The sequence below is a fragment of the Canis aureus genome, chromosome 23 (assembly GCF_053574225.1).
Source record: "Canis aureus isolate CA01 chromosome 23, VMU_Caureus_v.1.0, whole genome shotgun sequence".
NCBI classification, from domain to species: Eukaryota; Metazoa; Chordata; class Mammalia; order Carnivora; family Canidae; genus Canis; species Canis aureus.
This window is the reverse complement of record NC_135633.1, coordinates 28536252-28548612: the sequence shown is the minus strand read 5'-3', so window position 1 is coordinate 28548612 and position 12361 is coordinate 28536252.

Genomic DNA, 12361 nt, shown 5'->3' with positions numbered 1-12361 from the left:
CCACACCAAAACTCACAGTAACCAAGATAAGTAACATTTCCAAAAATCAAAGCCACACAAAAGAAAAATAACCCATGATGAACATAATATCAAAATTTCAAATAAAGTCAGGAACCAGGCCAACTTCATGGATGTACAACCTGTGCGGTCTCCCAGGGTCCCACACTTGGTTAAGTGTTCTGCTGTTGTCTTCTTGAAATTCTGAATAATTTTGAAGGAAGGGGCCCCACACATCACGTAGCCAGTCCTGAGCAGGATCAGTAAAACAGTACCGTGTCAAGCCCTATTGGAGCCTGAGCCAAAAGGGAAAAGAAATGTTTAAGACTTTGGTATTTTGGGGGATCCCTGGGTGGCTCAGTGGTTTGGTGCCTGCCTTTGGCCTGGGGCGTGATCCTGAAGTCCCGGGATCGGGTCCCACATTGGGCTCCTTGCATGGTGCCTGCTTCTCCGCTTCTGTGTCTCTCATGAATACGTGAATAAAATCTTAAAAAAAAAAGACTTTGGTATTTTGTTCATCGTGGATTCCTTTTTTTGCATTAACTTTGATTTTTAAAAAACTGTTATTAAAAATATTGCAAATGGGATGCCTGGGTGGCTCAGTGGTTGAGCATCTGCCTTTGGCTCAGGTTGTGATCCCAGGGTCCTGGGACTGAGTCCTGCATCCGGCTCCCCCACAGGGAGCCTGCTTCTCCCTCTGCCTGTGTCTCTGACTCTTTCTGTGTCTCTCATGAATAAACAAATAAAATCTTAAAATAAAATAAAAATATTGCAAATGTTATTTCTCTTAAGGTTTTTGATGCCCCTTTTAATCTACACCCAGGTGAGTGTGCCTCACCTCCCGCTGCTCCCAGCCCTGGGAGAAGGAGAGGAAGGGCAGTCTGGGCAGGGGAATGGTAGGGCAGTGCCTGGAAGCCAGCTTCATCGCTAGGAGAACTAGCCTTTGAGGAGGTTTTGGCAAAGCTAGGGGCACAGGTGAGCCTTCAGGTACCTCCCAAGTCCCACAGAGTCCTTGTAAGAGAGGCACCTAGCTGTCTCCCCGCCTTCCAGTCACTGTCCAGAACCGCAGTGCCCTATCTCTGAAGTGAGAACAAGGGTTCCTTTCAACAGCCTGTCTCCCAGGTTGTTCTGAGGGACAAAAGGGGAGGAAAATGTTGCTGAGTTTGAAACTGGAAAGCCCTGGAAATGGGAAAGGGCGTGCCCAAGTTCTGTGCTGGGTGCACTCTGCTCCCACAGGCATGCGCACGACCATCTCCCCTACCCCCCATGCCTCCTCCTCCCTCTGTCCCTCTGTCCCTCCATTCTGTTTTCTCTCAGCCTGGAGGCTGCCCGCCCCCCACCGCCCCACCTACCAAAGCCTCTCCCTTCCCTTGCCCTCAGTGTGCACAGTCAGAGACCCTATTAAGGCTTTCATTTATTCCTTCCTTCTCTCTTTTATAGAACAAATATTTATTGAGAACCCAGTATGCACCAGGTACTGTTCTAGGTGAACAAAACAAGGCCCTTGCTCTCAGGGAGCCTCATAATGCAGGCTGGGGGCCGGGGGATGGAGGTCAGGCTATAGACCAAGAACCAAGTGTGATGACTTCAGATAATGAATGATAAGAGCTTTAAAGAACTGGAAACAGGTGGTGGGGACTTGGGGGCGGGGGGGGGGGGCGGGCAGCTGCTTTACATGGGCCAGCCTGTGACCTGGCGGATAAGCTTCATTTGTTTCCTGTGGCTGCTGTAACAAGCTACCATGAGCTTCGTGGCTTACCACAATATCAGTTTATTACCTTGCAGTTCTAGACATCAGAAGACTAAAATGCCTTGGCAGGGCTGTGTACCTTCTGGGGCCTCTAGGGGCAAATCTGTTTCCTGCCCTTTCGAGCTCCTGGAGGCCGCCTGCATTGCTTGACCTGTGGCCCCTCCCTCCATCTGCAAAGGCTGCAGGGCAGCAGCAGCATATCTCCCCCTCCGTCTGCCCCCTGTCATGTTATCTCAGCTCTTTCTCCGACTCTGAACCCCTCTCTCCACCTCCCTCTTACAAGGACCCTTATGACTGGGTTGGGCCACCAAGGTAATCTACCTATCTTAATCCATAATTTAATCACTGCTACCATGTAAGGGAACATATCCACAATTAGGACACAGACATCTTTGGGGGCTGTCATTCTGCCTACCACAGAAGCCAGTCCTGTGAAGGCCTTAGAGTGGAGGACAGCAAGCCCCCCAAACAGAGGGAACTACATGTCCAAAGTCCCCAAGGCCAGGCATATTCTCAGAAGAACAAGAATGCCACCCTTCTAGAAAGTAAAGTTCCAGTTAGCTTGATTCTAATCAACACTATCCATGGGGTCAATCCCACCTCTGTAGGTGAATGTGGTGTGCTCCAGGAGCCCTGAGCATCCAGGACAGCCCCTGCAGAGCATCCCCTTGGCACTTAAGGTCATCTCCATCTCTCCATCTTCTAGCTGGCCAACAGTTCACATGCTTAGAATGAGAGCCCTGGATGTTTGAAGAAGATGCCTGCCTGGGCAGTTGCCTACAGCTGGAGCCAGACTCACTCTGGTCAAGGAGTGGGCCCAGCCCCTGGTACCTGCACATAATCCTGCTCTTTCTTCCTCCTAAAGGCTAGGGTTGTGTGGCTAAGGGAGGATGGGAGCAGGAAAGGCTAGACTCCAGCCGTGGCAGCAGCCTTCAATGGTCATATTGTCAGGCTCTGGACTGTGATGGGGAGGGTGCCAGGGTCTGGCTGAATGAGGCATCTGTGATCTCTAGGTCAGGGGCTCTCCTGGGATAGACCTCCCACCTCCCCACCTCTGCTTGTGCATTTGGCTTCCTTAGCATCCCTTGTACTGTCCCACAGGGACCACAGCTGCCTCACTGTGCCATTGGCCATCGAATGGTGTCTTTCCTGTTAGAATTTAAGCTCTGAGAAGGCCAAAAGCTGTCTGTCTTGAGCATACCAAGGCCCAGGACCCAGCTCAGGCCTTGGCTCAGAGAAGTTGTTCCATAAATGTATGCAATGAATAAGTGAATGAATGAAGAGACTGTTGTCATCTAATCACCTCTTCCCTAGACCAGTTTCCTCACTAGTTTCCCTGCCTCTGGCCTCTCCTCCACAGCGTTTCAGGGTATGATGCTAACATACCATCTGGTTAAAAGGGTCCAGAAGTTCACTGAAACCCTTAGGATCCAGCCAAGCTACTGCAAATCTCACTAGGCATTCACCCACCAATTCTCTCCACTGCTCCTGCACTACCCCTTGAGCACACCAAATACCTCCCAGCCTGTGTGTCTTTGCATTTGTGGGTTCCTAAGTCCAGAATGTCCTTCCTCTGTCCCCCCGCCCCGGACTTCTACTCATGGTTCAAGAGACAAGCTCCTCCAGGAGGCCTGCCTGACTCCCCCAAGCCTCCTCAGGGCTCCCATAGCCTCCCCACTCCACTCCATGCTTCTTACCACCTCAATTCTGTCTCCTCCAGACCCTGAGCTCCTCAAAGGCAGGCAGTGGTCAGACTCATGTTTTTGTTGTAGCAAGGGCCCTGGGCATGGTCAGGCACAGAGCAAATGCTCAGCAAAGTCACAAGCTCAGCCCGGAGACAGGGGAGGCCTGAGGCCTGACTAGTGGGCACTTCTGCCCTCTCGTGGCCATTTTGAGTCAGTGCACTTTTCGGTGTCCTGTTTACAGCTGCACTATGGTAATGGACTGGCTCCTAGAACAGTGGTTTTCAGAACGTGGCCCCAGGAGCACAGCGTCAGCATCACCTTGGAAGTTGTTAAAAATGAAAATTCTGGGGCGCCTGGCTGGCTCAGTCAGTGAAGTGTGCGACTCTTGATCTCAGGGTCTTGAGTTCAAGCCCCACGTTGGGCATAAAGCTTACTTTAAAAAAACAAAAACAAAAACAAAAAAAAAGGAAAGAAAGAAAGAAATGCCAATTCTTGGACTCCACCCAAGACCTATGGATCAGAATCTCGGAGGGCGGGGCCCAGAAATCTGTTTAATAAGCCCTCCAGGGGATTCTGATGCAAGCTAGTTTGACAACCTGTCTCCCAGGAGCGCCAGGTAATGGAGGAGACTGCAGGACCCAACTGGTAGGGATACTGGCTAAAACACAGGACTCCCAGTAAAAGCTGAATTTCAGATAAACAATGAAAGATTTTCATTGCAACTATTGCACCAGACACATTGATACTAAAACATTATTTGTTGTTTATCTGAAATTCACCTTTAACTGGGTTTCCTTTTCCCCCTTCCTAAGTCTGTCAGTCTTTTTTAAAATTTTTTATTTATTTATTTATTCATGAAAGACACACAGAAAGAGAGAGGCTGAGACACAGAGGGAGAAGCAGGCTCCATGCTGGGAGCCTGACGCAGGACTCGATTCCGGGACTCCAGGATCATGCCCCAGGCCAAAAGCAGGCGCTAAACCCTAAACCTAAACCGCTGAGCCACCCAGGGATCCCTAAATTTGTCAGTCTTAAGCAAAGAACTCTTCTCTTGGTTTAATGCTCTGGTGCCACCATCTTGAAATTCTTAATAATTTTTGGAACGGGAGCTTGCATTTTCTTTTCCATCTTCTTTTTTTCTTTCTTTCTTTCTTTCTTTCTTTCTTTCTTCTTTCTTTCTTCCTTTTGAAATTTTTTTTTAAATTTATTTAAAATTTAATAAATTTTGTATGTATCTCATGAGAGATACAGAGAGAGAGAGAGAGAGAGAGGCAGAGACACAGGCAGAGGAGAAGCAGGCTCCATGCAGGGAGCCCGATGCAGGACTCGATCCTGGGGCTTCAGGATCACAACCTGGGCCAAAGGCAGATGCTCAACCGCTGAGCCACCCAGGCATCCCGTGATGACAACCTTCATTGAGTGTTAACTGTGGGCCAGGCCCTGTGCCAAGCTTCATGGTGCACTAACACATTAATCCTGTTAGAGTCTTATGTGGTAGGTATTATTGTCCCTCTTTTACAGATGAGGAAACTGAGGCTCAGAAGGTAAAATCACTGGCCAAGATCACATGGCTTGAAGGCAGGGGAGCCAGGATTTGACACAAGTCCCCCTGAGTGCAGAGCCCCTTGTGCTATGAGTTGGGGCTCAGCCACACCTGGATGGGGGCAGGGATGGGTGGGCACCCTCGGGTCAGCCGGATTGTCTCAGACCCCACAAGCTAGGACTCTCTGCTTTCTTGGAGGTCACAGGATATGCAGGGAGTCAGGGGAAACAGAAGGGTCAAGGCAGGTATGGGAGTTGCTGACTTCTGAGGCCAATGCAAGGTCAAGTCAAGATGTAATTTGGGCTGTCACTTTCTTCCAGCAGAGCCTCATTTCCTTAATCCCTTATGCCCTGCTCCAGCCCTTAAACTGATCTCAAGGGGCTGACAGCCAAGGCACCAGCTCAGGAAGCTTCCAGGGTTCCCAGGAGGGAGAAAACACATCCCTGGAAATGGGCAGGTTGTAATGGCTGAGTCTGGGTGCCCACAGGGCAGCGATGGGTGCTGGCCAGGCCGCAGTTCTGTGTGAGCACCCGTCCGGGTTTGCCCATGACTGAGAGATGTGGGGCTTCCAGTACTAAAACTTCCCAGGAGGCAGTTGTCACCCTGCAACATTAGATGGTTCTGGGCCCTGGATGAAAGCTGTTGGGAAGACCAGGCAGTGTTAATGCACACAGGTAGGTCAGCCTGGCTGTGGCCCAAGGGCTGGTGGAGAGAGCAGGGCTGGGAATCAGAGCAGCTGGGGCTTGCATCTGCTTCAGCCTTACACTGGCCGGGTGGCCTCAGGCCATTCGCCTAAATAAAATCCCTGAGCCTCCCTCTTCTCTATGATGAAGTGGGTAACATTCACTTGAATGGGTGCTTGTGAGGATGAAAATGAAGTCACTCGGGGGCCCCGTGTGGCTCGTCAGTTAAGCATCTGCCTTCGGCTCAGGTCATGATCTCAAGGTCCTGGGATCAGCCCCACATTGGGCTCCCTGTTCAGTGGGGAGCCTGCTTCTCCCTCTCCCTCTGCCACTCCCCCGCTTGTGCTTGTTTGTTCTTTGCTCTCTCTCTCTGTCAAATAAATAAATAAAAAGAAAATGAGGTAACTCAGCAAAAAATAGGCATCACTGCATGATTAGATTCAACTGTGGGTAACAGAGCCCCAGAATTGTTTCAGCTTAAACAGGAGTTTGTTTTTCTCTCAGCTACAAGTCTGGAAATAAATGGTTCGGGGTGGGGAGGCTCCGCTTCATTAAGTCCTTGAAAATTCAGGCTCCTTCTAGCTCATGGCTCCTCCAACCCTAGAGCATGACCCTTGTCTTCAAAGACCAAGATGGCAGCTAGAGCCCCAGCCATCACATCCATGTTCCAGGCAGCAGATGAGAGAAGGACCAAAATGCACGTCACTCCCCTCAAGGGGCCTTCCCAGAAGTTGTACGCAGCAATTCTGCTTACATTCCATTGGTTGTATCTTTAGTCCTAGGGCCACAGCAAGAGTATCTGTAAAATGTACCTTTTTTTAAAGACTATTTATTCATGAGAGACACACACACAGAGAGGCAGAGACACAGGTGGAGGGAGAAGCAGGCTCCCTGCAGGAAGCCCGATGTGGGATTTGATCCCAGGACTCCAGGATCACACCCTGAGCCAAAGGCAGATACTCAACCGCTGAGCCACCCAGGCATCCCTATGAAATGTACTTTTTATTCCAAGGGGCCACAGCCCAGGTAAAAATCAGGAATGAATGCTATTATTGTGGAAGAAGAAGGGCGTAGACACTGGGGAACTAGCAGAAGTGCTGACCACGTGTACCCAGTACAGTGCCTGACATACATCAGAAGAGGCCAGCAAATGTGAGCTCCTGCTCCCCAGGCTGAGAAAGGTTATGGCTCTGGCTCCCCAGCTAGCACAGGGCCTCCTGAGTGCCTTGATGGGACACAGAAGGAGGAGAAGAACTGGGACTGGCTGGGATGTAAGAGGCAGGGACATACTAGCCAGCTGGTCACAGTACCACAAGGCTCAGCATGTGCCACCCCACATCTGAAGGCCAGCACCTGGGAGCTCAGCAGTGGGGTTCTGGGTGGCAAGGAGCCCTCAGAAGCCAGGCCAGAAGCTGGAGGCAGGAGATGCTCCAGTAAGGGGAAAGGGCTTGACCAATGCCGGGCACGACACCAAAGTCCACCCACACGTGTATGAGATCAGGGTGGAAAGGCAGCGGGCAGGGCCCCTGACAGCCGGGCCTTTACTGAAGGCCACCAAAGAGGAAGAGAAAACATCGGCGTCAAACTTGTCCGGTTTTATTTTAGAAGCGAGCTAACAGATGTTCAGTAATCTAGGAAAAGCTGCCTCTGCCAAAAAACAGACCCAAAAATACAAGGACAATGAAACCAGACAGGGTAGCCGAACACTGGCTCTTGGCAAGGAGATGTGGTTCTTGTTCCTAAGGACGCGCCAGTGATAGTATCCGCTTTATGGCTACGTTAGGGTCTGTGGTATAGGGGGCCTTGCACGCCCGTCCCTAAGGGATGCTGCTCCACGCCCCGCCACCCCTCCCCCCCATGCAGTCTGAATATGGAGGCAAGAGAGCTTCCCTAAATATGTAAGTCCAGTCTTGGAAGTTTGAGGTTTTTTTTTTTTTTATTCATTCATGAGAGACACAGATTGAGAGAGAGAGAGGCAGAGAGAGGCAGAGACACAGGCAGAGGGAGAAGCTGGCTCCGTGCAGGGAGCCCGATGTGGGACTCGATCCCCGGTCTCCAGGATCACACCCCTGGGCTGAATGCGGCCCTAAACCGCTGAACCACCCGCTTGAGGTTTGCAGGGCCTGTGCCTTCTCCCAGGCCCCGCAGCGCAGCGCGCCATCAAGCCCCCTAGCGGCACATGCACATGCACATGCGGCCCGCGAGAAGGTGCGGTGCTCCCGGGCAGGTGCTGCGGTCTGGGCCCTCCAGGCTGCCTGATGCTTAGCGCAAGGCCGCTCACCCCAGGGCCCGGCACGGTCCCCGCAGGCACCGCAGGGTCTCCCGTCCTGCCCTCCTGGGCAACAGCTGCCTGGCTTCTCCTCTGAGAACCCTTCCCTACCCTCCTCCCAGCCGATGGTCTTGCCTCCTGAGTCACTGAGAGAATGAAAGAAAATGGAAAAGACTCCCCACAGGCTCCCTCCTCCCATCTCCAGGGTAATACTGTCCTCCTCTGGCTCAAGCCAGCCCCTCCTGCCAGGCAGTCTGCTCGCTCCCTCACTGTCAGCTCTCCTCTCCTCTAGAACCTTCCCTTGGGCATATGCATCTTCTAGGTCTATCTTATGAAGGCCTCTCTGTTTCCCTCCTTATCCACGGTCTTCCCTTTCTTTTCCAGCAGAACCCCCCAGAGGAATGGGGTGCATCCCTGCCTCTGGTTCCAGCCACCTGCCCTAACCAGCGTTACTCCTGTCACTCCACCCAAGGTCCTTCCAAGGTCGCCGTAATCTCCATGCTGCAGACCCAGTGGGTGGCTAGTTCAACGCTGCTGCCTGGCCCTCCTTGGGGACCCTTCCCTCTCTTAAGTCCCAGACTCCATAGACTCTTGGGTTTCCTCTTGGATGACCCCTGTCTGTCTCTGAAGCTTGTTCCTCGCTCTGTTGAGATTGACTTGGTCTTGTGACTTGCTTTGGCCTGTGGAATGTGGCCAGAAGAGACTGTGTGATTGTTCTGAACCCAGGTCTTAAGAGGCATCACATGTCCACTCGCATTCTGGGACTTTTTGTCATCCACCTTGAGGAAAGCATGCTCTGGGTAGCCACTGATCCCAGAATGAGAGGCACATGAGCAGACCTGAGCCTGAAAGACAGCTGAAGCTTTCCTTGCCATCCCAGCTGACCTGCAGACTGTGAGCAGGACAGAGGAATATTGTTTATAAGCCATCAAGATTTTTTAGCTGTTTGTTACATAGCATTATCATAGCAGTAGCTGACTAATGCACCAAGGTAAGAGAAGTCATCACAAAAGTCCATGTTAGAAATCACAATGTGTCAATCGTATCAATGCTATACATATATAGGATAGTTTAGTAAAACAAGTTCAAAATGTTATCAACAAACATCAACATGACTGAACAAAAGACACGTTTGTGTGTTGATCGGCATGGGGCAAATTGGGCAGAAGACCTGCTAAGTACCTTTTTTTTCCCAAGAATTGCCTCTGCCTCTCTATCCATGTTGGCAAACATAGATACCACCATGTTTGCTCTCAACCTCCATGGTAAGGAATGAGGACATAGTCAGTCAATGCCTTCTTTCCAAGAATTTTGTAATTAGAACAGAGATAGTAAACTCAAGTTTCTGGGGGCACTTGGGTTGCTCAGTGGTTGAGCATCTGCCTTCAGCTCAGGGTGTGATCCTGGGGTCCTGGGATTGAGTCCTGTATCAGGCTCCCCAAAGAGAGCCTGCTTCTCCCTCTGCCTATGTCTTTGCCTCTCTCTCTGTGTTTCTCATGGATAAATAAATAAAATCTTTAAAAAGAAAAGAAAGCTCAGTTTCTCTTTGGGTTGGTGGACCATAATATTAATTATTAATATTTGTTAATATTAATCTGTTTGGTGGCCCTGTTTTTGCCTCATTCTGAGGCCTGATTGCACCCCTGCGTTTAGAGCTTGGGGAACTCCCCTGTATCCTTCCACTGAATTCCCCTTTGTGCTGAAACTTGTTCTGTTACAGAAACTGAATCAGAAGACAACCCTGTGGGAAGCAGTGGGTGGCATTTTGAGTTTATGAAATTTTCTTTGGTAAAGTTACTCTTAAGATGTGGCACATCTGTTTCCCCCCACTAAACTAGATACTCCTCCAGAGCGGAAGATGGGGTCTGGTTCCATTCTGCATGTTCTAGTACCAGCCTCAGGTCTGGCATGGTCTGGGTGCTCAGCAAAGTTTCCTTGAATTGGGTCATTATAGGAAGCCACAGTATCACCTTTCCTGTGGTGTTGGCTGGTTGGGGTATTTCTAATTTTCTACCGTGAGGAACAGCACCCATGATCACCTCTTAGCATATGACACCAGATAGGAGGTCATCTGAGTTACTGTCCTTTTTCTCCTGCACCCCTGCTGCTCTTGGACATTAAGAATGCCCCTCTGTTCTTGGGCACATAACATAGTGAAAAAGAACACCAGACTATTTTAACCCTGGATTTACCCTTTCCTAGCTGTGTGACTGTGGGCATGCTACCATGTCAGGTTTCCTTATCTGTAAGTGAAAATAGGAATGACAGTGTAAGCAACAACCCCATAGGGTTGTTGTAAGGTTTAAGAGCAAAATGTTTGTCAACAACAAAAAAACCACCTGATTCAAAAATGGAGGGCAGCCCGGGTGGCTCAGCGGTTTAGCACCACCTTCAGCCCAGGGCGTGATCCTGGAGTCCTGGGATCAAATCCTGCATCAGGCTCCCCTGTGTGGAGCCTGCTTCTCCCTCTGCCTATGTCTCTGCCTCTCTCTTTCTCTCATGAATAAATAAAATCTTAAAAAAAAAATGGACAAAGGACTTGAATAGATGTGTCTTCAGAGAAGATATATGGATGACTGATAAGCACATGAAAAGATGCTTAACATCACTAATCATTAGGCAATTGCAAATCAAAACCATGAGATAATACTTCAAACCCATTGGGCTGGCAATTATCAAAAAACATAAAATAACAAGTGTTGGAGAGGATGTGGGGAAACTAGAACCCTTGTGCACTGTTGGTGGGGATAGAAAATGTTGCAGCCACTGTGGAGAGCAGAATTTAATACTTAAAAAATTTAATATTTAAAATTTTAATTAAAAAATTAAAAATAGTACTACGTAATCCAGCAATTCCACTTATGGGTATATACCCAACAGAATTGAAAGCAGAGATTCTGATGGATACTTCTGTACCCAGGTTCATAGTAGCATTATGCACAGCAGCCAAAAGGTAGAAGCAACCCGGCTGTCCAACAAGGATAAATGGAGAAAAAAATGTGACATTACATACAATGGAACATTATTCAGCCTTCAAAAGGAGGGAAATTCTGACATATGCTCCAACGTGGATGAGCCTTGAAGACATCATGCTAAGTGAGTAAGTCTGTATGACTCAATGAGATAAACTAAAGTAGTGAAATTCACAGAGACAGAAAGTAGAATGGTGGTTTCCAGGGGCTGGAGGGATAAGGGAATAGGGAGTCATTGTTTTATGGGGACCAACTTTCAGGTTTATAAAATGAGAAAAATTCTAGAGACTGGATGGTGGTGATGGTTGCACAACAATATGAATGGACTTTATGCTACTGAACTTGACAGTTACAAACAGTGAAAACATAAATTTTATGTTGTCTATTTTCCCACAATTTTTAAAAAAGATTTTATTTATTTATTCATGAGAGTCACACAGAGAGAGGTAGAGACACAGGCAGAGGGAGAAGCAGGCTCCCTGTGGGGAGAGCCTGCTGTGGGACTTGATCCTAGCACCCTGGGATCATGACCTGAACCGAAGGCAGATGCTCAACCGCTGAGCCACCCAGGTGCCCCTACAATTTTTTTAAAAAAGAATAAAATGCTTGGACCATTGCCTAGTACACAAAACACATTCCAGAGCAGACTCTAGACCCTTTCAGGGCCAGACTCCCCTCATAACGATACTAAGGTGTCCTTTGCCTTTTTCACTAATGTGATGTCTCACAAATGGGGAAAAACGATGGTGGTGTAACCACTGGTGCCTCTACACCCATCAAAGCTACAAACTGTCCTAGAAACGGTCAGATTCTTTGCTGCCATGCCCTCATAGTAAAACACTGCCAGCATCACTCAAGAAAGCAATAAAATTATTTTATTGATGAAACGTAAATTGGGGTGTGTGTGGGTGGCTCAGTGGTTTAGCATCTGCCTTCAGCTCAGGTTGTGATCCTGGGGTCCTGGGATCAAGTCCTGCATCAGGCTCCCCGCGGGGAACCTGCTTCTCCCTCTGCCTATGTCTCTGCCTCTCCCTGTCTCTCTCATGAATAAATAAATAAAATCTTAAAAAACAAGAAACAAGAAAATGTATTCATTATATACTGATCCTTGATTATACACCTTTTTGATATTCTGCATGACAAAATGAGAAGTATCATAAAGCACTTCTGCTGTAGACAGGAGCATCATGGTTGTCTCCGGGAAAAGCATTTGTGCAATTGTTTGAATTGTGAGTCAAACTAGCCACTTTTTTCATGGAACACCTTTTTTTTTCCTTTAAAGAAAAACTGACAGGCAAATTATGGTTATACAGACTTGAGTATCTGGCAGGCATTTTCTCAAAAATGAATAATTGAGCCTGTCATTTCAAGATAGACTGACAGTACCTGCTGCTAAGGATAAAGTTCAAGCTTGCAAGTGAAAATTAGAATTTTGGAAAACTTGTGTTCACCATTGTAAGCT